This window comes from Oryctolagus cuniculus, chromosome 2 (genome assembly GCF_964237555.1).
Source record: "Oryctolagus cuniculus chromosome 2, mOryCun1.1, whole genome shotgun sequence".
In the NCBI taxonomy this organism is placed as follows: Eukaryota; Metazoa; Chordata; class Mammalia; order Lagomorpha; family Leporidae; genus Oryctolagus; species Oryctolagus cuniculus.
In genome coordinates, this window is record NC_091433.1 from 55634416 (window position 1) to 55658538 (window position 24123).

The following is a 24123-nucleotide window of genomic DNA, read 5'->3' on the forward strand; positions in this document are numbered from 1 at the left end:
CTCCCTCTCCCCTTCCATTCACATCAAGATTCATTTTCGATTATCTTAATACACAGAAGATCAGCTTAGTATACATTAAGTAAGGATTTCAACAGTTTGCTCCCACACAGAAACATAAAGTGAAAAATAATAGATGATTTTTTTTTAATGATGATGAAATCAGATCAGACCTATTGTCATGTTTAATCCCAGTGAGAGTCAAGTTGGGAGTTGATAGTTTCTTTTCTTTTTTCTTTTTTTTTTTTTTTTTACAGAGGATCAGTTTAGTATGCATTAAGTAAAGATTTCAACAGTTTGCACCCCCATAGAAACACAAAGTGAAATATATTGTTTGAGTACTCGTTATAGCATTAAATCTCAATGCACAGCACATTAAGGACAGAGATCCTACATGAGGAGTAAGTGCACAGTGACTCCTGTTGTTGACTTTACCAATTGACACTCCTGTCTATGGCATCAGTAATCTCCCTATGCTCCAGTCATGAGTTTCCAAGGCTATGGAAGCCCTCTGAGTTCTCCGACTCTTATCTTGTTTAGACAAGGTCATAGTCAAAGTGGAGGTTCTCTCCTCCCTTCAGAGAAAGGTACCTCCTTCTTTGAAGACCTGTTCTTTCCACTGAGATCTCACTCACAGAGATCTTTTGCCAGAGTGTCTTGGCTTTCCATGCCTGAAATACTCTCATGGGCTTTTCAGCCAGATCCGAATGCCTTTAGGGCTGATTCTGAGGCCAGAGTGCTATTTAGGACATCTGCCATTCTATGAGTCTGCTGAGTATCTCACTTCCCATGTTGGATCACTCTCCCCTTTATTTATTCTATCGGTTAGTGTTAGCAGGTACTAGACTTGTCTATGTGCTCCCTTTGACTCTTAGTCCTTTCATTATGATCAATTGTGAACTGAAATTGATCACTTGGACTAGTGAGATGGCATTGGTACATGCCACCTTGATGGGATTAAATTGGAGTCCCCTGGTATGTTTCTAACTCTACCATTTGGGGCAAGTCAGCCCGAGCATGTCCCAAATTATATATCTCTTCCCTCTCTTATTCCTACTCTTATGTTTAACAGGGATCACATTTCAGTTAAATTTCAACACTTAAGAATAACTGTGTATTAATTACAGAATTAAACCAGTCATATTAAGTAGAACAGACAAACTACTAAGAGGGATAATGTATTAAGTTGTTCATTAACAGTCAGGGCTATGCTGATCAAGTCACCGTTTCCCATAGTGTCCATTCCACTTCAACAGGTTTCCTTTTTGGTGTTCAGTCAGTTGTCACCGATCAGGGGGAACATATGATATTTGTCCCTTTGGGACTGGCTTATTTCACTCAGCATGATGTGTTCCAGATTCCTCCATTTTGTTGCAAAGGATTTCTAATGCGGATTTCTCCCCTAAATGAGAGGGAGTGAGGTGGGGAGCAGTTTTGAAGCAGGACAGAAGAGAAATCTCTCTGAAAGCTTTTGATGAAATCTGTGTGAACCACAACTACTTAAGAAAGCAGCACTGGCTAATCTTACTTAAACACAAAGAAGAATCTGTAGGGTTTGTCTGGTTCTTGACCTCATATCTTGTGTCACTATGGTACTGGACTTTGCCTCTGTAGTTATGGGGCTGACAAGAAGAAGGACTGGAACTAGCAGTGTAGTAGGGGATGTACACCAGAGAAGTAGAATAGCCCAGAAAGACAGATTCCAGCCCTGGATGTTTACACTTGTGCATGTGAGTTTTCAGGAAGATTTCTCAGTCACTTTCAGTGATGGGTGAGCTGTGTCTTCCACTTGCACATAATTAGCCCTGTTGCTGTGACTGCACTTCTTTCCCTTGTTCCTCTGTCGCAGCAGCTAATGAAGACAGTCCTCAGTAAGTGACAGTAAAGATCAACAGCATCATGTCCATTCATTGAACATCCACTATATGTCTGTCAGCATGCTAAGTTTTTTTTTTTTAAATACACAAATAATCTCCAATCCTTATAACCAGATGGAAACAGTGTGTTCTTGTTTTCACATGATGGAAATGAGACTCAGAGACATAGATAACTTGAAGGTCACATAGCTAGAAGATGAAGGAGCTGGAATTCAAATTCTGGCTTACACACCACATTGCCTCATTAGTGATGCTGAACTAACAGCTGAAGGAAGATGTTACAGTATGCTAAATGATATTAGCTCTTTAAAGAGAAAAGTGAAGAATGTCAGTAGAAAATAAGAGGCAAAGACTTTGTATCTCATTGCAAAATTTTTTCTTGCCTCTAAAACAGTCTTAGTACTGTTGACTTTGGGGGCTGTCCTATGCGTAGTAGGATGTATTTGGCAGTATCTCTGGCATCTACCCACTAGATGCCAGCAGTGCACTCAGACAATTCTGTTATCTCTGGTTGTGATAGCCTTACCTCCAGACTTTCCCACATGTTCTCTGGAGGACAAAAACTGCCCCTAATTAAGGACCACTGCTGTAAGATCTCAGTCAGGGCAATGTTATGGGGAAAGGGAGAGTAATACATGTAAAGAACTGAGATAAGATTTGTTGCATTGAGAGAAAGAATGGAGACAAATTGATGGAATGGGACAAATAAATGGGAAGAATTGGTCCTAGGCAAGATAAAGTTAGTTATTAGAAGTGGAGAGTTTAATGAAGAGTTGTTATACATTCATAGATACATAGATATCTCTCTTTTCTTTTAGTCTTGTTTATTTTTGTTTTTTTTTTTTTTAAGATTTATTTATATATGTATTTGAGAGGTAGAGTTAGAGAGAGAGGGAAAGACAGAGAGAAAGCTCTTCCATCTGCTGGTTCACTCCCCAAATGGCTGCAATGGCCGGAGCTGAGCTGATCAGAAGCCAGGAGCCAGGACTTTCTTCAGGATCTCCCACGTGGCCCCAGTGCCATCTTCCATTGCTTTCCCAGGCCATAAGCAAAGAGCTGGCTCAGAAGAGGAGAAGCCAGGACATGATCTGGTGCTGTAGGCAGAGGCTTAGCCTGCTAGGACACAGCACCAGCCTGTTATTTTGAAAGACAGAGAGAAACCCTCAATCTTTAATCCACTAATTCACTCTCTCGATGCCTGCAACAGCCAGGGCTGGGACTGGCAGTAATCAAGAGCCTGCAGTTCAATCTGGATTTCCCACATGGGTGGCAGAGACCCAACTATTTGAGCCATCATCATTGCATCTAGGGTCTTTCAAATCAGAATTGGAAGTGGAACTGGGACTCAGATCCAGACATTCCAGTATTCCAGTATGTGATGAGGAGGAGTATTCTATGTTCTCTTAACCACTGTGCCAAATCCCCATGCCTCTTTCCCTCCCCACCCCTTTCCTTTTCTGTCTGAAATATATCTGAAATGGAATAGAGGGAGCCACTCTTTTTCCATAAATAAATAAATGACCAGATTCTGTCATTTATTGACTCCCACATTTCGGTCACCATTCATCAGTTGTGGCTGCTGATGGCACTTACAGAATTTGGTGCATATTTTTCTGGACTTTGTCCTAAGTTTTTAAATCCATTCCTCTGTTGAATTATCCCCCTGATTTCTAGTCTCATTCTTTTTAACTATAGGGTTGATAATATTTGTAGGAGGAAATTATTATAGGTTACAAGAAAAACATTGATAATTCTTATATAGCCTTTGAAGATAATTTTATACTTATCAAGGCCACTGTTAAGAACTGGCTTGTAAATATTGGTACCACTTTGCAGCAAGTACCAGGAAAAATTATATAAAGGAAAAAGATAAAGTAATCTACTCAATTAACAACATGGCTCATCAGATCCTACAGACCAGCAGTTCATTACTAAATTTCTGTTTATGTGTATAACGTCAAAGTTTACCCTATTAAAATTAAAACAGAAAATTTAAGTTATTAACTGAATAGTAAAAGTAAGCTAATTATATGTTAACATAGTATATTTTATTTAAAAAAGACTAGATTTTCCAAGATAAAAAAAATGAGAGTGGCATTGTTTTGGATTTTTATTAATTTTTTTAATGTCACATATAGAAGACAGCTGGGTTCTGGTATCTACTTCTGGATTCAGTCTATGTCTATATGTTGTTTCGATTGAAGTATTTAAAGGAAATCTGCTCTCACACAGATATGCAATTGGAAAAGTGAGAAGTATTTCAATAGTTTTTAGTAATTGTAGAACCTCCTTTCTGATACTTCATCAAATCTCAACAAATAATAGTTTTGAGGTTTTCTTAAAGTTGCTATGTCAAATCTGGAACCAAATAAATGAACCATTAATACTCTATCCTTAGTCTGGCCTGCACTTTGAGGGATTATTTTGCCCTTGTGTGTTCTTGTGACATCATGTGTTGGCCATCTGGAAAAGACTGGTTTCCTGAGTAATGCAGATCTCCCAAGTACTGACAGTGTCATTAAATAGTTACAACAACAGCAACAACATGTTTGTTACCATCGCCATCAATCTCATTAGAAGAGTCTTTAACTCCTGGGAGGCTGTCATATTTCCAGAATACTAAGTTTTGCCTGACAGATCAAATTTTATTACTGACAGCAAATAATGTCAGTGGTTGTCCTTCAAGTGACAGACTCCTTCATTCATGTTCAAGGAAAGGACAGACGACTGAGGCAGAATGACCACAGTTTGTTCATTGCCTCTTCCAAGTGACAGTGGTGTTCTGTGAAAAAAATCAGCATATTCTGCCTCACTAATACTTTTCCTTGACACAGCCATTGTACCTCAATATAGATTCTACTGCATACTTCCCTTTTTATCTCACAGCATCTTAAAAAGGCATGTACTCAAAGGCAAGATTTAAAAAAATTAGTAAATCTTCATCAAGGACATTCCGTGTAAATGGCATTTGTTTTATGTTTTGCATGTGGTGGTGAAGAGTATCATAAACCCAAATTCCGCTTGGTGCCATTGCCTTGATTTGTGCTAAGGCATCGGCAGTTTTAGCCACCTTTGCTTTTGTATTGTATATCAAAAACAATGAAAAGGTGATAAGGTCTTTATATTATCATGAAAATATTTTGACCTAACCAAACCCCTAAAGCATTCTTGGGGGACCCAAAGATCTATGAAACTTGAGAACCACTACTATAGAATTTTTGAATAAACTGGATGAAGAATAATAATAGGACTCTTCCAAAAACATTTGTCAACTTCAGTCTTCCAGTTTGATCATTCACAAATACAGTGTTATTGTATAATGTTGAATGAGATCTTTTATACCTGATTCATTGATAATTTCATTAGGCTCTAAGGTTAGTGGTGATTTAGATAATTAAGATGCTTAACTCAAAAGCATATTGAGCCTTTTTTAATTAATTAATAATGAATGAGATCTTGAATTTATACTGCAGAAGCTCTAGAACATCTGCAGAAAGGTAGATTACCTGTAGTATGAATCTTATCTCTAAACTAATTACATAGAACTGATGGATACAGTTAATAGCAAAAATTGGTCAGTTTTAATATTCCTGGACCAAAACTGGTATCAAATGATACAATGCAACCAGAATCCAGATTACAAGGAATAATTTACTATCAAAATAATTAAAATTAAAATAACTCATGGAAGCAAATAAGAATTGAAACCCAGGGATTTAAAGTTCTATAACTTGTTAGTTGGATACTTTATTTAAAATATAAATATATCAGAATTTTGTAATGATTGCTTTTGTTATTTCATAAACTCCTAGCGGGTGCTCAAACAAGATCAGTATTCCCTGAAGTGTAAAGACAGTGCTAGTATCAGTATCAGTCCACTATGTAAACACATTATAAAATAAGGTAAATAGTTTTTACATGAAGAAAACCTTTGGTCAAGAAGCTGCCATTGTGGCACAGTGGGTTAAGCTGCTACCTGCAATGCTGGCATCCCAAATGAGTGCTAGTTCAGGTGCCAGCTGCTCCTCTTATATCCAGCTCCCTGCTAATGTGCCTGGGAAAACAGTGGAAGATGCCCGAAGTACTTAGACCCCTGCCCTCCATGTGGGAGACCCAGATGGAGTTCCAGGCTCCTGGCTTCAGCCTGGCCCAGCTCCAGCCATTGCTGCCACTGGGGAATAAACTAGTGGATGGAAAATTTCTCCCTCTCCTCGCTACCCGCTACTTCTCTCCCTGTCCCTCTCCATCTCCCTCTCCATCCCACCCCATCATTTGAGAGTAAGATACAAGTGATTGCGATACCGGACACAATGCTATGTGGCAAAGCCAACCTAGAAGATGATGAATTAGTTTTATTTTTCCTGTTAGTGTCAATTGTAATATGTGGATATACATGCTTCTGGTGTTGATTCTTGTGTACCTGTTCTAGTATGGTGGTGTGAGTTCTGAGTACACAGCAGGATCTGGTGGAGTATTATCCTCCCATTCTCCCCTCTGAGTCTTAGTATCCTAATCTGAAAACAGACAAACAAAAACAACAAAACAAAGAACTGTCAGTGTTCTCAGCTTATTTAAACCACAGAATCCTTTCTTCAAATGACTTCCCAGGCAGCTCTATGCTTTTGTTCTTGTGCCTTCTTGAAATCCCTGGGCTGCTCAAACCAGTTTGGAAACCACTGGCCTACATGTCCTCTCAGGTATATCCTATTTTAAAATTATTTTTTTCTGTGTCTCTACAGTCTCCCCTGGGTTTTTCACAGTGCTTTGATACAAAAGGTGAATAGCACCAGCCAGCAAGCAGCTGATGTGCAGCTGTTACCACTTGAGCTTAGCAGAGTATTTTCTGTTTTGGTAGTGCCTCTTCCTGAGTCCTGGAAAGGCTGTGAGGCCTGGAAGCCCCTGGGCTGCTGCCAGTTGTGACAGCTCTTTTTAGAAAGTAAAAATATATGTGGTGTTTATTAAACTTGACTATGCAGCATCTCTGTAAAGGCTAGTGCTACTTGGATTCAACACTTTAGCAATTTGTCTTGTTTGGCAGAACTTGCACTTGGTGTCCAGCCACTCATCACTGTGCCCAACCTGGCAGGGAGCATTAGACTGGCAGCCAGGGTACCAGGCTCACCCTTCTTTGGTTTCTCCAGAAGAAGGCAGGGGACCAGTATGGATTAGCCAAGAGACAAGCAGCCACTTGATACTGCCAAGCTCAACTGTGCTAGCACTTCCAGGATATCATCCTTTTATGAGAGTGTCTCCTGTTCAGCTTTGCATGTCTCATCTCCAGGGCCAAGGAAAACCATCTTGCCACATGAAAGTCTCCTTTCTCCCTTTCCAGAGTCAGCTTCTATTTGGTGAATATTTGCCTTATTCTTTTCCCATATCGCTATATTCATTCATGATTTTTAGAACATAGAAAGCTATTCTGTCACTCTGTTGTCACCTCTCTACTTTTTGTGCTTCAGCATCACCAGCCTTCTCTCATGATTTGAGGCATGTCCCATGGTCAGCATACTGCTTAGCACTTGGTAAGTAGCAAGTATCTGCTAACTATTTTTTTTTTTGACAGGCAGAGTGGACAGTGTGAGAGAGAGACAGAGAGAAAGGTCTTCCTTTGCCGTTGGTTCACCCTCCAATGACCGCCACGGCCGGTGCACTGCGCTGATCCAATGGCAGGAGCCAGGTGCTTCTCCTGGTCTCCCATGGGGTAAAGGGCCCAAGCACTTGGGCCATCCTCCACTGCGCTCCCTGGCCACAGCAGAGAGCTGGCCTGGAAGAGGAGCAACCGGGACAGGATCCGGCGCCCCGACCAGGACTAGAACCCGGTGTGCTGGCGCCGCAAGGCGGAGGATTAACCTAGTGAGCCACGGCGCCAGCTTGCTAGCTATTTTTAATAGTAGTGATGGGGGCATAGTACCTATTTCTGTGTTTTGCCCTCCCTCCCCTTCTCCTAGTCTCTATCTCTTCCTTCTTTTCCTTATTTGTAGTACTCTGGGAGTGCCTTGAATTCCTTCTACACTCCTTTTCTGAATTTTCCCCTTTTTCATCACATTCCTCTAAGTGAGATCTTTGGTTGCTTCTCACTCCAGATGGCCCAGATAAACTAACTGCTGGTCAGAATGGATGAGAGCCTGGTGCATTTTTGGAGTCATGTGGTAGCTTGTAAAGTGGATGGCTTGTGCACTTCAAGATCCTTACTTGTAATAGATTAAATATGCTATAGACTTACAGAATTTTAGAGTTGAAGGGGGCCAGAGAGAGTCCTTGGTATTCTTCCCTCATTTTGTATTGGGTCTCCAGTTTCAACAGTGTAGGACATCGAAGATGAAATGGTTGCCAGGTATGAATCCTTGTCTTTTTTTTTTTTTTTTTTTTTTATGGTAGAGTTATAGACAGTGAGAAAGAGAGACAGAGAGAAAGGTCTTCCTTCCATTGGTTCACTCCCCAAATGGCCACTACGGCTGGCATTGTGCCGATCCAAAGCTAGGGGCCAGGTGCTTCCTCCCGGTCTCCCATGTGGGTACAGGGGCCCAAGCACTTGGGAGATCCTCCACTGCCCTCCCGGGCCACAGTAGAGAGCTGGACTGGAAGAGGAGCAACTGGGACTAGAACATGGCACCCATATGGGATGCTGGTGCTGCAGGTAGAGGATTAACCAAGTGAGCCACGGCACTGGCCCCCATCTTTTTTTTTTTTTTTTAAGATTTATTTATTTATTCAAGAGACAGAGTTACAAGAGAGGGACACACACACACACACACACAGGTGGGGGTGAGAGAAAGGGAGAAGGAGGGAGGGAGGAATTGATCTTTCATCTACTGGTTCACTTCCCAAATGTCCACAGTGGTCAGAGCTGGGTTGATCCAATGCCAGGAGCCAGGAGCTTCTTCTGGGTCTCGCATGTGGGTGCAGTGGCCCAGGTACTTGGGCCATCTTCCATTGCTTTCTCAGGCCATTAGCAGGGAGCTGGATTGGAAGTGGAGCAGCCAGACATGAACCAGCACCCATATGGGATGTTGGTGCCACAATCAGAGGCTTAACCTACTGCACCTTATCTTTCAGGACCTTTCACCATACCAGGCAAAAGAGAAGAAAATCTGTTTATCAGAACAGTGGTTTTAAGTGTAGTATCTATACTATATCCATGATCATTTTTATACTAATAAAATTTTACTTAGAATTAAAAGAAATGTGTTATTGATCCCGATGTGGATGTATAAAATTCCAACTATTGTGATCCAGTGAGTTACGCCACTGCTTGCAACACTGGCATCCCATATCAGAGTACCCGTGTGAGTCTGGCAGCTCTGCTTCTGAACGTAGCTCCCTGCTAATGTGTGTGGGAACACAATGGGGGATGGCCCATGTACTTTAGCCCCCTGCCTCCCATGTGTGAGATGCAGATGGAATTCCTGACTCCTTTGGATTTGGCCTTAACAGTCCTATTTGTTGCAGCCATTTTGGGAATGAAACAGCAATAGAAGCTCTCTTTCTGTCTTTCCCTCTGTGCCTGTGTCGTTCTATGAAATAAATTAACAAATGAATTTTTTAAAGTCCCAAATATATGTAGCATGACCTCTGCTTATATCTAAGTTGAAAAGTGTCATGCTAAGAAGACAGCAGAAAAGCACCTCAATATGGTTCAAGAACAGAGGATCCATGTTGAGGGAACAGACAAATTTCACTGTTGTACCATGCCTTTCACTTAGGTCATCCTCCAGCCTGGCTCCTAAAACTCATACCCCAATGGTACAGAAATGCTATGAAAGAACTTTTCATTAAAAATGTCTATCAAACCCTGGGATGGCAAACTACACCTAAGGATATGTCAAAGCGTGTGGGCACTTAACCAGCCAGCAGGTTCTGCAGTATCACAAAACCATGGCCTTGGCATACAGGAGCAAGTGTCTCCTGCAGTGACCTTGCCTCAGGATAGCACAGCAGAGGTACAGGCTTCACTGGAGCAGAGGTCCTTGGCAACAGAACTCTACCAGTTTGAGCCTGAACTTGAGGGACTGAGGAATGTAGCCTGGTGTCTGGGAGTGCTACGTTTGTGAATACATAAGAGTTGCACCTTGAGGAACCCTATGCAGAGTTGAAAAGAGTTGTAAGCATTATAACTAACATACAGGCAGCTTTAGTTTCCGCTTCTGGCACACTCAGAAAGTTATTGTAACGAACAGAGATGATGAAGAACATAAAAGTCATGATGGGTAGTTAGTAATGTGAGCCACACTAGTTGAAGGTCACAGCCATTGGAGGCTACCTGTGTGGTATTTAGCTTTCTCTGTGAATATATTACCCTCATCCTGCGTGAGAGGAATCCTACAGAAAATTAAAAAATACAAAGATTATAGTATCTAAGGACAACCTAAGATAAATGCTTGTGTGATAGTACTGGGTGTTTTAATTTATAATTTGCAGCAAGAGAAGTAAAGAAAAACACATCAGGGCCATAAGGATTCATATTTGAATAAATACTTCATACTATGAACTCTTTATACTATGAGCATTTCTAAAAATACAAATCTGTCTTCCAATTCTGCCCTGTAATTCTAACTAGACTGTCATCCAAGCAAGAAACAACTTTGTACTTTAAAGGGTAGGATTATCTTAATACAGGCTCATTTCTCTGTGGCTAGCTTTGGGTTTCTACTACTGCTACGTGGTGAAGACCCTTCTCTTCTGGCAGCTTATTACAATTTTCAGGGCACATTTTCATATAGTGCACCCTGGCTTTCTCTGATTTTTTTAAGTGACTCTGTTGATTAAAGTTCTATTCTGTGGCATAATAATTTTTTTCACAGCATATATTTAATTTTAATTGAGAAAATTGATTTGCTCTCCATCTCTTAGGTCTCGCAACGTATTTTGGTAGCTGCAAACATTTGCCCATGAAAGGGAATTTCATCCACCTATCATGCTTTGCCCTTAGAATGGGCAGTCCAAAAGGTGACAGACTTCATTGCTGACCTTGTAGTTATCAGTGAAATGTAATTTCTATGCATCTGCATTTTGACACCCAGTCAATCCTCGTTATTCTCGATAGTTCTGTCAACTCACTGTGTGTTCCCAACACTGGTTCCTAAGGGAGATACAGAGTTAGGTTCTTGCAAACCATGGGTCCCAACATTTTCATCAACAGATCATTATATGACTTTGTTATATGTGTGTTTCCATTTAAAGACACTTTATTTTATGCACACTGTTGACTGATTACCACTGAACTCAGGGCCAACAGCACTGTAACTCATGCCTGAGCAAAACTTACGGGACATGGATTTCCTCCCCAACACACACCACAGCCTTCTGTGCATAGGAGCCCTGGTCAGTCCATCAGCACTACACTTGGGGGCTGTTTTAAACAGCAAACTCACCAACAAACTGCACGACAATTAGAAAAATGTGGCAGCAAATGGACTACTATATGAGGATGGAAATAAGCAGAAAGTCATCTATGTGTGCTCATCAGACCATTCCAGTTATGGTACTCATTCACAGAGACATGACTCGATAATAAGGATCAACTGTATTTTTGTATATGTGAGTATATTTAAATACTTAGTATATAGTTAATGGGAAAACTATATAATAATAATAAACCAATAGTAACCTGAGCTTACTAATGGTAAAAATCTTCAGTAACACTAAAAATGGTAATTCCAATAGAAAAAATATCTTTTACCTCTTAATTTATGCTGAAAATAAAATCTAATAATGGCTTTTAGAAATGTTAAAACTGGGGCCAGCACTGTAACTAGTAGGCTAAGCCTCCACTTGCTGCAGCCACATCCCACATGGGCACCAGTTCATGTCCCAGCTGCTCCTCTTCTGATCCAGCTCCCTGCTAATGGCCTGGAAAAGCAGTAGAAGGTGGCCTAAGTGCTTGGGTCCCTGAACCCATGTGGGGGACCTGGTAGAGGTTTCTGGCTTCAGATTGACTCAGCTCTGGCTGTTGAGGCCATCTGGGGAATGAACCAGTGGATGGAAGATCTTTGTCTCTCCCTCCCTCTCTAATTCTACCTCTCAAATAAATAAATAAATCTTTAAAAAGATATTATGACCATAAAACATAGAATATTAAGTTTTCCATTCAAGAAACAGAAATAAACTGTCCTACTTATTATTGTATACAGCCCCATAATTCAGCATTCCTTCTTCCTTCCCACCCCTTCTTCCCCACCTCTTCCCCCCACCTCCTTTCACAGATGTCTTACTGCTAAAATGGGCTTGGAAGGCAGTTGGAACTGTGCCAAGATGTGCTTTGCAGAGGCTGCTGCAGTCAGGGACATGAGCAATGGCACACAGGAGATTTTCTGCACTGTTTGGAATATTTATTAGATACACTGCTGAAATAGTCTCTGTTGATCTGCAGACCTAATCTGAATGTCAAAGGTACTGATGATCGTGTAAATGTGATAGCATCATACTTTCGGGCCCCAAGTGAATCACCTTTCCTAAATGGTTACGTGTTAAATTGAATCTGTTTAATTTCCTGGTAACTGGCCTTGACTTCTATCAGGAATACTTATTAATTTTAGATTTTCATCTCTCCTCCTCTTTCAAGGGAAGTCATTTAAATTCTTTCCAAGTAGCACATACACTAAAGAGCATTGCACCTATTTCTTCAATCTTGGTTTCAAAGAAACATGCAACAAAGTCTGATAGACCATGCCCTGAAGTCCTGTTATAATAGCGCAGGGAGGGGCCGGCGCTGTGGCGCAGCGGGTTAATGCCCTGGCCTGAAGCGCTGGCATCCCGTATGGGCGCCGGTTCAAGACCCGGCTGCTCCTCTTCCGATCCAGCTCTCTGCTATGGCTTGGGTTAGCAGTAGAAGATGGCCCAAGTTCTTGGGTCTCTGCACCCGCGTGGGAGACCTGGAAGAGGCTTCTGGCTCCTGGTCAGATCAGCACAGCTTTGGCCGTTGCGGCCATCTGAGGAATGGACCAATGGTTGGAAGACCTCTCTCTCTCTCTTTCTCTCTCTCTCTATGCCTCTCCTCTCTCCGTGTAACTCTTTCAAATAAATAAAATAAATATTTAAAAAATAATAATAATGCAGGAAACCTCTCCTCTCCCTGTGTAACTCTTTCAAATAAATAAATCTTTTAAAAAAGTAATAATAATAATGCAGGAAAACAATTGACCAAGTTTCAGGGATCAAAAGTTGCAAGCATGATACTAACTAGGAGGATTCACATGCTCCAAAAATTAGATAACTCGTGCCTAGCTGATTGTAGGGAAGTTGTCTAAAAAAAGTCTTGACCAGAAGAAGCAAAATGATACAAATACTTTCCTATTTCTAGAATTTGGAAATGTAACATGCTAATAAAGTATACTTTGAAGTATCACTACTGGTATTAGCAATTCTGTAGGACTACAAAGCAAAGCAGTTGTTATTAGCAACATGTAAGGATGTGGATAATTTCATGGTGAAATCTTTGAAATTAGGGAGGCAATAATTTGGATGTAAAAACAGAGCAAACTATTTCTTTCCTTTAAACTGTGACAATTGCCCTCATAATTTCTTGCACTCCCCAGAATAACAATTTCTCAGATTGACATTAAGCTTCAGAAAATGAAACATTAGGTAGAGGTAGCCAAGGGATTAAATCAAATTGTGCCCAAGTTCTTGAGTTTAAAAAATTGAAAACATTTCCTTTGAGTATATATGGATGAGAACTGTTTGGAGGAATAAAATTTAAATCCATGTTCTGTATTCTAATATCTTAGGTAATGAGGAAGCTGTAGACACAGCTTCATTTTTTTGTGTAAGCTTTAGTATAAAAGATCTCCATGGAGAGCAGGCGTTTAGCTAGTAGTCAAGATGCTGGCGTACCACATTGGAGCACCAGGGTTCAATTTGCAGCTCTGGCTCCTGACCCCAGCATCTTGTCAATGCACACCTGGGGGCACCAGTGATGGCTCAAGCAATTGGGTTACTACTACCCATATGGGAGACTTAGATTGAACTTCTGGCTCCAGTTCCAACCAGCTCCAGTTGTTGTGGGCATTTGGCGGGGAGAATGGAGGGGTGAATCAGCAGATGGGAGATCTCTGTGTGTCTCTCTATATATGTCTCTCAAAAAATAAAAGAAAACATAGAAATCAATGCTGTGATGCTAATCTCAGATTTTCAGGAGTTGGCCTGACATATCAGGTGAGAAAATAGCAGAAGCACTGAGAAGTCAGTTAAATGCCTTTAAATAGATACAGTTCTTCAGATTTCTGCAGTTATGTCTACTTACAGCTGATTAAAGGAATTTGAAAGTAAACTTCTTTACTCTGGAGAAATAATTGAGCCCAGCTCAGTTACTTCAGAATATCTAGGATTTCTAGGGATATGATGGATTTTCCATTGTAAGGTACCATTTTTCTACCACATGAAATACTTTAAAATGGTGATAATGACAGTTAGTTGTACTTACTCAGTAATGTTTGGGACATTATAGGAACTCAGAAGTCCTGACTTTCCTAATTTGGATTTACAAATCACCAAAAGTTGTCAACTGGCCCTTGTAAAATACTCCTTCTAACAGCTCTTGTATCTTTGATTATTTTTTTTTCCCCACTTAAGCATCATCTCTGCTTCTAGCCACTCCAGCGCTCTAAGAAGCAGTAGTCTTTATGGCAGCCATGTTCTGGGCAGGCTATTGCTCTGTCAGCGCTATTGCTCTTTCAGCACTATTGCTATTCCAAAGGTCTCTAGAATAAGATGAAATTAAGTGGAATAGTGCTTGCTCTGGCAGCACATACACTAAAATTGGAACAAAATTAAATAGAATAAACAGCCAGTAACAAGATGGGAAAAACTAGCAGAAATGAAGTACACAGGTACCTTAAGCATTGAAGTAAATATAAATAGTATTTTTTTAAAATGTGCCCCTGCTTCCTAGAATATAAGCCATGTGTAGAGTAGGAAAGTTTGACCTAATTCTGTTAGGAAGGTAAGCACTCTTGCTGTGGGGAAGGCCTTAATGTAGTAGTTTTTATGAGAAAAGAGAAATTGGGGTACCTCCTTTTTTATTATTTTTTTTTTTTATTTTTTGACAGGCAGAGCGGACAGTGAGAGAGAGAGACAGAGAGAAAGGTCTTCCTTTTTTTACCGTTGGTTCATCCTCCAATGGCCGCCGCGGCCAGTGCACTGCCGCCGGAGCACCGTGCTGATCCGATGGCAGGAGCCAGATACTTATCCTGGTCTCCCATGGGGTGCAGGGCCCAAGCACTTGGGCCATCCTCCACTGCACTTCCTGGCCACAGCAGAGAGCTGGCCTGGAAGAGGGGCAACTGGGACAGAATCCGGCGCCCCGACTGGGACGAGAACCCGCTGTGCCGGCACCGCAAGGCGGAGGATTAGCCTAGTGAGCCATGGCGCCGGCGGTACCTCCTTTTTTTTTAAAAATAAATGTGCAATGCACTTTTCTCTCATTAATTTGTCTTTTTTTTTTTTTTTTAAAAAAAAGGTTATTTATTTGAGAGGCAGAGTTACAGGAAGAAAAGAGAGGGAGAGACAGAGAGAGAGAGAGATCTTCCATTTGCTGGTTCACTCTCAAAATGGCCACAATGGCCAGAGCTGGGCCACTCCGAAGCAAGGAGCTAGGAGCTTCTTCCAGGTCCCCTTTGTGGGTGCAGGGACCTAAGTACTTGGACCGTCTTCCACTGCCTTCCCAGGCCACCAGCAGGGAACTGGGTCAGAAAAGGAGCAGCCGTGACTTGAACCAGCACTTGTATGGGATACTGGCACCACAGGCAGAGGCTTAACTTACTATGCCACAGCCCTGGCTCCCGGGATACCTCTTTTACCCAGGGATATGCTGATTACTAAGCTGCCAGAGGAGTAATATTATATTCACTTATACATGTCTTAAGTAGAAATTTTGTTTTTAAAGATTTTGAAAAAAAATGGAAGGGAGAAAGCGTTTCTATTTAGTAGAAAATTTAGAAGAAAGTGAATGTCTGCAATCTTGCCACCCTCGTAGTATTTGTTATAAAGATGAGGTCAAATGGTACATACTATTCAATAAGTTGAATTTTAAAATATTGTACTAATTTTTGTATCCTCAAATGTGTCTTTCACAATACCACTTACTAGCTGTGCAGTAGGTATACCACTTACCTAAGTTCGTGACAACTTAGCTTACTAACCCATTATCTGGGAACATTTGGGTTGTTTGTAGTTTCTCCTTGTTATAAATAATGCTGTGATGAACAAGCTTGTGGTTCAGTCTTTCTGCCCATCATTGATTATTTCATAAGATAGATTCTTAATGGTACCATTAGTTGAGAGGATTAGAACTAGTTTTTTTTTTACTTGGCAGTATTTTTTTCAACTCTGAAATCACTCCTTTATTGTTCACCATATCCCCATCTTGCATTGCTTCTGCCTCATACAGAACACCTTTGTTCTTTAAAAAAAAAAAAAAATTGATAACAGTCTCTTTCTCTAAGTGGGCTCTCTGTAGACCCACTAGAAATCCAGATGTGATCATTTGGCCTAGTGATTAAGACTAACATGTCCCATGTTAGAGTACCTAGTTTAAGTACCCAATGCTGGCTCCTGATTCCAGCTTCCTGCAGCTAATGCAGATTGGGAGGAGGCAGTGATGGCTCAAGTAATTGGATTCCCATCACCCATGTAGGAGACCTGGATTAAGTTCCTGGCTCTTAGCCGGCGCTTCGGCTCACTAGGCTAATCCTCCGCCTTGCGGTGCCGGCACAGCGGGTTCTAGTCCTGGTCGGGGCGCTGGATTCTGTCCCGGTTGCCCCTCTTCCAGACCAGCTCTCTGCTGTGGCCAGGGAGTGCAGTGGAGGATGGCCCAAGTGCTTGGGCCCTGCACCCCATGGGAGACCAGGATAAGTACCTGGCTCCCGCCATCGGATCAGAGCGGTGCGCTGGCCGCAGTGCACTGGCCGCGGCAGCCATTGGAGGGTGAGCCAACGGCAAAAAAAGGAAAACCTTTCTCTCTGTCTCTCTCTCACACTGTCCACTCTACCTGTCAAAAAAAAAAAAAAAAAAAAAAAAAGTTCCTGGCTCTTGGCTTCAGCCTTGATCCATCCCCAGCCATCATGGGTGTTTGGGAAGTAAACCAGCAGATGGACTCTCTCTGTCTCTCTACCTCTCAAATAAATAAATAAAAGCATAAATTGCAGGGGGGGGGGAGGTGTGAATAAATCCAAGGACTCCAAACAAAGAATTCAACAAACTAATATACTGTTTCAGGATGACAGTGTTAAATCCTCATGTTCCTTGCCAAGTTTTATTTTTTGGTTTTTTTGGGGGGAGGCAGAAAGACACAAAAGAGCTCCTATTCATTGGTTCATTCTTTCGATTCCCCAAATGGCTGGGCATAACCAGGAGCTGAGAATTCCATCTGGGTCTCCCATGTGGGTAGCAGGGACCCAAGCACTTAAGCCATCACCTGCTTCCTCCCAGGGAATGCATTAGCAGGAAGCTGGAGTTGGACACTCCAGTACAGGATGAGGTGCCCTAACAGCTGAGCCAGTACACCAGACTTTCATTCTAGATTTTAAGTGAACGAAAATGTTTCCCCAAATTTTGGTTTGTGATTTCCCAGCATCTGCTTTCTTCAGGATGAGGTAACATACCCTCTCAGTTCTTGCTTTGTGATTCTAGGGATGATATAAACCTGTTGATAACTAAGTTCAAATCACTCTTGCTAACTTGTTAGCCTCAGAGGTATTTGATTTTCTGGAAAATTATAATGAAGCAAAGATGTAAGAGTGATGTAGAGATTACTCAATGCCAGAAGATAGGTAGACTAGTTTAATGATTTCTTGAAATAGTATTACCAGATTTTCTCCTACACAATATTTATTGAACATCTCATGTATCAATTATATTACATACTAACTGAATTACCTGGTCCCTTATATTTTTAACAAGATAAATTACTAAATCTAGTTAATATATTCTTATTAGATCTAGAAACTGCTTGTTCTGTGAATTAATAAATACTAACTTGTTCATTATATACTCCTTTCCATATTTGTAATCAAAATGTTAAGGTTGAGAGAGTCTTTAAAAAATCATATAGTACGTCTCCTCATTTTGCTACAGGGACATTAGTTATCAATCAGTGTTTAAGATTTCCATGAGCTAGTATTACACAGCCTATCTTATTAACTTCCACAATATCTAACAATTCTCTGTTAGAAAATTATTTACTAACTCCAACCTAAAGTTACCCTTCTGCTACTGTAAGCTTATACCTCTTCTTCAGTAATTAACAGTGCCAAAATTTGCTTTTGGAAATGCAAGTACTCCATATGGTCTATGTGATTTCCTTATTGTAATTAGAGTACATTGAGAAAGCACATAATCACTCACTGAGTGATGAAACACGAATAGAAGATGACTCAATAAACATTTTAAAGAATGTTTGCAAAGTGTGATTTTCAAATCTGTGTTGAACTTAAATTCCCAACTTGCTCTCTGCACAACTGTTTTTACTGACTTGCACTTTGGTATGATGCCACTGGTCTCCATTGAAGCCTTCATGAAAAGCAGTCCAGCAAAACTCATTGCTGCATTTACCATAAGGAGTCCTCCTGTTTAAATAAATTTTTTAAGATCCCATCTGGTCTTCACACCAAGAATATTGTACTTCTTCAGAACAACTGGTTTGTTAAACACAGACCTGATTAGATTTTCCTACTAGAAAATTCAAGCCAAATTGCGGCTCATCCATAAGAAGTGTCTGAGGTGGAGTATATATGTACGCCCACCATGTTGTACAACATGGCTGGTGCCATTCACAGTGTATTCTTTGTGAATGGTGCCCTAGAACTGTGCACACAGAGCCCTTGGCCCTCTGATGTGCACTTTGTAAAAATTGTTCTTGGCTTTCCTTCTTTTCCCTTCTTTATCTTTATCTTTTATTCTTTATCTTTTTTTCTCTTTATTTTTTATATTTTCATTCTGTGTACCTTTGTAAGCTGCCAGAAGTCCCTTTTGGAAGAAAGTACAGTGTAAAGTAAGTAAGGCAAAGACTCAAACCTTCATTTTCTCCTGCCATTAATGTCTTTAATTCCATCTGTGGCACCTTGTGTTTTTATCTTTATCCCTGTCAGTGGTAGTTGTTTCTTCTCAGATACATTGATGCTTGATAAGCTGGCACATCTATAAAAGCAGAATATGGTATATAGTTTATATTTGAAATGAGAGTCCAATATAGCTATAACCATATGGCTCATACAGTGAAATGTTCTTTTTTTCTTTCCCAGGGAGTTTTGAAGAAATGTACAAGAACATATGTCCAGTCCTACAACTCCCTGCCAGATTTTTTCCTCCTAAATTGTGGTTTTAGATTTCAGATCATTAGCTGGACACATCTGTCTAGTATGTTTTCTTCTCACAAAAAGGAAATCTAAAGACAGATACCCAAAAGACATAGTTCTACATTACTAATTTTCTATGACAGTATCCACAATCATTAAAGTCAGGCAGAAGCCCTCCCAAGTTGTGTATAGTCATTTTGGTAGTGGCCATGCATTCCCAGGGATTTGGATGAAAATAAGGAGTTCATTTTGTGTTTATTTTTTAGGCATATGTTTATGGGTAAAACTGGATTATGGGGAAGAACCTTGGAGTCAAAGGAGTAGTTTTTAAATCTCACTTCTGTCACTGTGTGACATGTATCCTGATAGAGCTTCAATTTTCTTATGTGTGAAATGAATAATATTGCCTGCCTTCCCGCCTCCCAGGGTCACTGTGAAACTTAGATGAGCCGGCGCCGCGGCTCACTAGGCTAATCCTCCGCCTAGCGGCGCCGGCCCACCGGGTTCTAGTCCCGGTCGGGGCGCCGGATTCTGTCCCGGTTGCCCCTCTTCCAGGCCAGCCCTCTGCTGTGGCTAGGGAGTGCAGTGGAGGATGGCCCAGGTGCTTGGGCCCTGCACCCCATGGGAGACCAGGAAAAGCACCTGGCTCCTGGCTCCTGCCATCGGATCAGCGCGGTGCGCCGGCCGCAGCGCGCCGGCCGCGGCGGCCATTGGAGGGTGAACCAACGGCAAAGGAAGACCTTTCTCACCTGTCTCTCTCTCTCACTGTCCACTCTGCCTGTCAAAAAAAAAAAAATAATAATAAAAAAAAAAAAAAAAAAGAAACTTAGATGAGATCATACACATTATGAAAGTGCTTTAGAAACTTTAAGAGCCATTATAACTGCATTTCCCACTCTAGGATGAAATTAGATCACAATAACTAAGAGTGAAACACCATTTATTCAGCCCAAAACTATATATGAGAACTGTCATTCCCTCAAAATCTTTACAACTAATCCTCCAAGTCAGCCGGGGATCTGAACCCATGCGTGGGAACGAGTCACCTTGGATTCCTGCTAGTGCCCCTGTTCTTCTCTGTGGCTCACAGCATTAGTTTTCCACTGCTGCATTTGTAGTCAGTGCTCACTGATCCCATGGCCTTAGGTCCTCACAAAAGGGACATACAGTGATTCCCACATAATCACTCTTGACACCTGTCAACAGTGAAATTTTCTCATGGCATATCAAAGTGGAAAGTACACTTGTCACCCGGTTGGACTTGGGACATGACATGAGAAGGGTAGTTCAGGCTGGATGGCTGAGATGGAGGTATTCTGTAAAGCCCTACTCAAAAGGGTCTGCTCCAGTTTATGCACATTATTTAAGGTTGCCTTAGAGACCACCAGCTATGTAGTCCAATGATGAGGACCTTTGGTTCCTCTACTGTTTTGAAGCTCTGAATTCTAATCATACTGTGACTGTGTTTGAGGATCAGGATCAGCTAAGCTCTGGATGGGGGAGCCAGAGAAAGAAAAGGTGGCACCATGGTGAACAACTAGACAGCTGTATCAGACTAGTTATGCGAGTACCAAGAAACCAACTACTTCAGGAAGTTGGAGAAAATAGAAATAAGTTCAAATACAAGCTTATTCACAAGCCCTGGCTCAGAGGGGAGCACATGTGTTCTGGGCAGGTTATGGTGCTTCTCTGTTACATAAGCTATGTAAAGCAATGGTTTTTATCAGCTCTTTTTGTGGCTTTCTAGCCTCTAAAGACTCAGCATGGGAAATTTCTGATCCTAGTCATGTTGCTTTGTTAAAAAATGATCCCCTTCCCTCTAATCCATTGATTATTTGAACATGAAATAAACCCCTGCATCTCAAGTCTCTGTCCCAGAAAATGAAATCTACCCAGGAGAAGTTTCAGTCTCACTAGAACCAGGGGTATATGTCTGAAAACCATGCACACATGGCAAACACCGGTGTTTGATTTAGATTGAGCTGTTTGGGAGAGGTGAACTAGATTGAGATTATGCGCATGATGAGTTAAAGCCAACCATTGGCTCTGCCTGCCTACTTGCTCTGGTCCTCTGCCTTCGAACTGTGGCACTATACAGTTTCATCCAAAGCAGTGATTGTACTAGCAGCCATACTTTCTCAGTTACCTAGCTTCCTCCTAAAAGATCATGTACTTGAAAAACTTTTACAAGCCCAACCCTTAGACTGCTCGCCCATCCTGACCCGCTTACAAGCCCAACCCTTAATTCTGTGGTAATTGATTTTGATTTTCAACCCCAATATAGCAAAAGTTAAAGATATGTATTTCCACCTTTATTTAATATTTAATTCAGATGTTCTGTATAATACAATAGTGAGGAAAGGAATATTCCCAGAAATTTTTTCAAATCAAATTAACACACATGTGTTGAATATTGATACACTACATGAAAATGCTATTCTATCTAAAAGCAGAACTTCAGGGCCAACACTGTGGTGTAGCAGGTAAAGCTGCCACCTGCAGTGCTGTCATCCCATATAGGCGGCTCCACTTCTGATCCATCTCCCTGCTATGGCCTAGAGGAGGAAGTTGGGATATTTCAAAACTGCCATTGAAATAGATTCCATGCAGGCCAAGTAATCAGATTATTACCATAATTTGTTGACAAAGTTTCTAGTGCTAACTAGGTTATGAGAGGACAAGTAGATTGATTAAAAACCAATAAAAAGCTCTAGATTTAATTCTATGATGACATACACATATAAACTAAAAATTGCAGAAAATATCAAGAGTAGCATGTTAGACATAGATTATGTGCCCAGAAGCAAATTTATTTTTTTAATATTTATTTACTTACTTGAAAGTCAGAGTTACACTGAGAGAGAAGGAAAGGCAGAGAGAGAGAGGTCTTCCATCCGCTGGCTCACTCCCCAGTTGGCCGCAACAGCCTGAGCTGTCCCAATTCGAAGCCAGGAGCCAGGAGCTTCATCCAGGTCTTCCTCGATGCAGGGACCCAAGGACGTGGGTTATCTTATACTGCTTTCCTGGCCATAGCAGTGAGCTGGATCAGAAGAGGTGCTGCCAGGACTGGAACTGGCACCTATATGGGATGCCAGCACTGCAGGTGGCCACTTTACCTGCTACGCCACAGTGCCCGCCCTGCAAATTTATTTAACTTAATCTTAAAAAGCAAGCAAAGAGTAAGTAAGGTGAGTTAATAATTGAAAGGAATGGGAGTATCAGGTAGAACCCAAGGTCAGAAAGTACATACGATGGCTTTGGGTGACCTAGAACCAGTAACTGAGAAGTTGAAAACCAATGTCTCATGCTATAGATCTCTTTTTAAGAGTTAACACACTCTGTTCTTCATATCTCTTTTTTTCCTCTGCTTCTCCATGAAAATAGCTGCCTAGTCCTTACCTTGAAATGAAGAGCCATGATAGACACCAATTTTGGAAGCTCAGAGTCCAGGAAGAGGGTCTCTGATTGACCCAGTTGTGTTCAGTGCTCATCCGCTCTGCTGGCCCAGGAATGACACCATGGCTCTCTTCTTGGAAACTGCTCTTTCAACAGATCCTTGGAGGAAGGAACTTCAGCAAGGCTGAATGATAGGCATAGCTTCATAAAGGCAGGGGATGGTCTAGACATGCATCACAAGAAAACCAAAAAAAGATTTTCATATTAAAATTCAATTGGATAGTGAAAAAGCAAAGAGTGTGCAGATTATTAGGGCATATTATATGATTTCAACAAGTGAGAAAAAACAGACATTTGCATTACATTTCCTGTTTCCTTCTTAGCTATCTAATTGCAGGAATGTTGAAAGTTTTATTAACACCTTAGGAGTACAATGGATTTGTTGAGGTCTTTTTTTAAAAAAATAAACCATTTTTTTCTCACTTTTTACAAAAAAAAAAAAAAACAGATTGATTTATTTATTTGAAAGGCAGAGAGAGAGAGAGACAGGTGTAGAGGTCTTTAAATCCTCTTATAGCACCAGATATGAAGAACTTGCTAGATGAAATTGAGAGGAAGTACTGCAAGTAATCCAGAGGTATTAGGGAGAAAAGGGGAGATATGAGGAAACAGAAGATATGAAACTTCTTATTTTCCAAAAGGAAGAGAAAAAAATTGGTTTTGAACTCTTGACAGTGATGCACAGTAAGATCCTAGGAGAGAGCACTTAGACATACTTTAAAAAACTGTCACTGGGGCCGACTGCTCCACTTCCAATCCAGCTGTCTGCTATGGCCTGGGAAAGCAGTGGAAGATGGCCCAAATGATTGGGCCCCTGCACCTGTGTGGGAGAACTGGAGGAGGCTCCTGGCTCCTAACTTCAGATCAGCACTGCTCCGTCAGCTGCAGCAAATTGGGGAGTGAGCCAGTGGATTGAGACCTCTTCCTCGCTCTTGCTCTCTCTCTCTGTGCCTCTCCTTCTCTCTTTGTGTAACTCTGACTTTCAGATAAATAAATGTTTAAAAAAAAATCTGTCACTTAGTGCCACCATGGATCAAAGGAAAGTCACACCAGACTCTCTGCTTTATCTGAAAGAAGAGATGTGCTTACCCTAATGGACCAGCGGAGTGTGTGATACATTACTGCATCTTGATTTAATAGGATATTCGAGTAAAGTATTCAGTTCCTTGTGGTCAAAATAAAGAAATGTAGTTAAGCAGTAAAGTTAGATGAAATTTGTGAACAGAGTAATATCAGTCTTTCAGGGAGAATACATGGCTTTGAAGCACAATGTTTGACCTTCTCATGTTCATCCATATAAGCAGTAGATGAAGAGCTATAAACCATACTAATTCAGTTTTGAACATAGAAAATTGAGAGGGATGATTATATACAACAAATTACAGTCATGAAAAAGAGCAGGACCTGCTGACACAGACACCCAAGCCAACAACATAAAACTCAGCAAGTGTGAATATGGTATTTTATTCAAAACTAGAATGGGAAACATTGGGTCTAACCAT

General features: G+C 41.0%; 1 protein-coding gene and 1 long non-coding RNA gene across 3 annotated transcripts in view; one reads left to right on the forward strand and one right to left on the reverse strand.

Moving 5' to 3' along the window:
* The window catches only part of GALNT7 (polypeptide N-acetylgalactosaminyltransferase 7), a 182027-nt gene that overhangs the window by 120011 nt on the left and 37893 nt on the right, over positions 1-24123 (forward strand). The window lies entirely within an intron of this gene.
* Positions 5948-22880, reverse strand: LOC103345468 (uncharacterized). Its single transcript, XR_001792405.3, has 3 exons — positions 22002-22880; positions 18885-19007; positions 5948-6388 (listed from the first exon to the last, which is right to left on the reverse strand). It is a non-coding gene; the product is annotated as an uncharacterized lncRNA (long non-coding RNA).